The sequence below is a fragment of the Corvus brachyrhynchos genome, unplaced genomic scaffold, assembly GCF_000691975.1.
Source record: "Corvus brachyrhynchos isolate BGI_N302 unplaced genomic scaffold, ASM69197v1 scaffold1097, whole genome shotgun sequence".
NCBI lineage: Eukaryota > Metazoa > Chordata > Aves > Passeriformes > Corvidae > Corvus > Corvus brachyrhynchos.
This window is the reverse complement of record NW_008239003.1, coordinates 30,388-33,543: the sequence shown is the minus strand read 5'-3', so window position 1 is coordinate 33,543 and position 3,156 is coordinate 30,388. Positions and strand designations below refer to the sequence as shown.

At 53.6% G+C, this 3,156-nt stretch overlaps 1 long non-coding RNA gene across 1 annotated transcript in view; it reads left to right on the top strand.

The window, feature by feature from the left end:
* Positions 1-3,156, top strand: part of LOC108447845 — a 5,088-nt gene that overhangs the window by 1,227 nt on the left and 705 nt on the right. The window contains exon 2 of the long non-coding RNA XR_001863548.1: positions 2,117-2,120. This is a non-coding gene — a long non-coding RNA (uncharacterized LOC108447845). The remainder of the gene's footprint in view (positions 1-2,116; positions 2,121-3,156) is intronic.

Below are 3,156 nucleotides of genomic sequence, written 5' to 3'. Positions count from 1 at the left end.
ACGCCCGCAGGGCTCCGGGGCCAGCCAGTTAGTTTAAAAAAGGGATTTCTCTCAGCTAAGCTGCCTGTGACCCGAGGCAAAGGCAATTACAGAGCAGCTGCTCCCACTGTGCCAGTGATTACAGGGCTAATTGAGCTTTCCTGGCTTCGAGCCCGAGCCAGGTGGCCAAGGAGGAGCATTCCCAAACCACCTCACAACCAACACAGTCACAGGACATTCAATCCCCGTGCCTGCTGCCAACGAGGGGTAACCTGTCCTGGTCACGGAAGATGGAACGCTGCCCTCCCGAGAGCTTTCCAGCAGAGTCCCAGGGCAATACACAACACAGCTGCCCGGATCCCCCGCTGACACAAACTCCTGGCTGTGCCAGCTCCAGGAAACCTCATTATTTACTCTGGCAGGTGGCTCTGTCCAGTCTTTGCTAGCAGGAGCACACTGGCAGGTCCCGAGTCCATTTCGGCAGAGGAGCAAGGAGTCTCATCCTGCATTTTGTGACTGCTGTTCCTCCCAGTCTCACTTTCTGTTGGAAAAGCAGGAGAGGGGCTGTTTTCCCAAGCATTGCTCTGGAGGAAATGGAGGAATGTGAGCAAATCTGGGCAAAGCCAAGTGAAACACAGCACAGTGTTGAGAAGGGACTGGAGCAAGGAGGGGACAGAAGTGCTGCTAAGGAGCAGTACAGGTCTGCCGGGACACAGACTGGGAAGTTCTTGCCACAAGCTGTTCCACTGGAGCCACCCCATTCTCCTCATCCCTTTGTGGGATGGAGGGATGAGGAACATTTCCTGTGGGAGATGTTCCCATGGGATAGACTGGAGACTTCAGGTGTGAAATGACTGGCAAGGGAGAGAAGGCCTTGGCTTTGGGGTTTGACGCTGTCCGGAGCTGTCCTTGAAATGTTTGTGGCAGCTTTCCAGAATTCCCTCAAACCTCCAAACTCCAAAGCTTGGACCGTTCATCCCCTGTGTTTAGTCGCAGCCAGTCCCATAATTACAGGGGAGTATTACCTTCCATCCTCTGGAGCTACAGGAGGATTATGACCCTGACTGGGCACTGCCTTGAGGTCTCTGATCAGAACATGGCACGACCTGTGTGTGGTAGGTAACAGCATGAGAAGCTGACAAAAGGTGCAGACATTGCCACAGGGACAGCTGGGCCTCCCACGTGGCTATGGAACAGTGGTGTGAGGAAAGGCCAGGCTCGCAGGCAGCTGGAGAGAAGCACTGCAGGCTTCCAGGGGCAAGGCCAGAACTGGTCAGCAGCTGTGTCAGGTGGAGCACATAATGCCCAGATAATACCAAGGTAAAGGTGTCACAGATACTGAATTAGACACAGATCTTTAAAAATCCCCACATGGTAGCAAGGGGGAAAAATAGTTATAGGCTGGTTGTTCCTCTGGGAGGAGACTGAGCAGACAAAGGAAGTGCAAGGATTGGGAGAAGAAGGGTAAAGGATTGTGAAGAGGGATTGCAGAGGTGTGCAGATGTTGTGCCAGTGCTGTGAGGAGGAAGCAGCCCAGCAGCGCAGAGCTCCAGCCTCTGCTGGAGCATCACGCCACAGCTGTTTTGGCCATGGTGGTACTGAAATCAGTTGATCGAACCCCTGACAACAATGGAGCATTAAGAACCTGCCATTCTTCATTTGGCCAGATGCATGAGGGGACATCTCCTCTGAAGTACTGTGCATGTTGAGCAGAGAAAAAACTGCTGTTTAGATTCTATATTTTACATACATATTCATTGATTTTCCTGGAATAAGCATACATAGGATAGTCACTTCCCCAAAGTAATTTACTTATGTTCCCTTCCCTTTGCATGTGTATCCTTCTGTCCTGGGGGTCTCTTGGTGGTTGCAGACCCCAGAGTTACAGCTGAGCACATGAGGAGCTGGTGTTACTTTCCCAGTATGGAGCTGAGCTGGCACCACTGGGCCGGTCACTCTCCTGTTCCTCTTGGTTAATGATTGACACGATCCCACAGAATGAGCATTGTGCGGTTCCATAGGACAGCAAGTTTTGAAGAATAAGTATTGTGTGAGCCCACTGGGTGTGCAAACAGCTCTTCACTGGCACCAGCAGGATGCACACCAAGCCTGCTGTCCTGGTGGGGAGCATGGAGAGGAGGGTGCACCGCTGTCCCCGGCAGGCCTGAAGACACCCAGGTGAACAGGCTGAGCTCCCAGCAGAGCAGTGTGGGTGCATCTTCTGCGTGTGAGGGCTTTGGCAGCTCCCTGTCGCTTCCTGTCATTGGAGAGAAACAGGTTTGCCTTTTTCTAGCTGAGAACAGACTGGGAAGGTGACAGAGAACATGAATTTCCATTGGGCTACAGACCAACCTCGCAAGTTCACTCCACACACCAGCCTGTTCAGGACCACGTCAGTCAAGGTGTGTTTCAGGTACGAAGCACTGGCACAGTCTGGCTGCCTCCTCACCCCAAGGGCAAAGCCAGCAGGCAGCTTTGGTTCTGGTTTCTTCTTGCCATTGCTGTTGGTAATCTTTCTGGAAAACTGTGGGATCTGGGTGGAAGCAAGCACCACTGGCCAAGGAATGGAGCCTGCAGATGACAGGGGCAGGGCTGCATGCTGAGTGGGATGCAGACGAGAGAGGATGGCTGGGCAGAGCTGCCTGGGAATCTGGCAGAGCCCAGACACTCCAGCTGAAGCTCAGGCTTCTCTCCCCATGAGTTCCCCTGCTCCCATGAAGCCGTGGAACTATGGCAAGATACAGCTCGTGCAGCTGGCAGGAAAGAAGTAGCCCACAGAAATGAAAACTGCCCTGGTAATTCTTTTCGAGACCTCAGTTGGGTTTCTAGGAGCAAGGAACCCACCACAGTGGACTGATTCTCCTTGATAAAAACGTTCTGTGGAGTGGCCCTTCAGGTGCTGTCCTGGCGTGTTTCTCCAGGCTGCTCCTGCATCATGGGGATGGCTCATCCCCAACTGGCAGGACAGCATGCCTTCCTCCTGGAAAAGGCAGCATTAGCCTGGCCTGGCCCCTCTGCACCTGTTGGTAAGATGCAGAGGAGCACCAGGGACCTCCACTCCTGGGGCTGGCCCAGGATGTTTATCAGAGATGCAGAGCAAAGGTTTTCCAGAGGCCCTGGGGCAGAAGCACCACTGAGAGGCACAGCAGGTAACGCTGGAGCCTTGGTGCTGCTGCC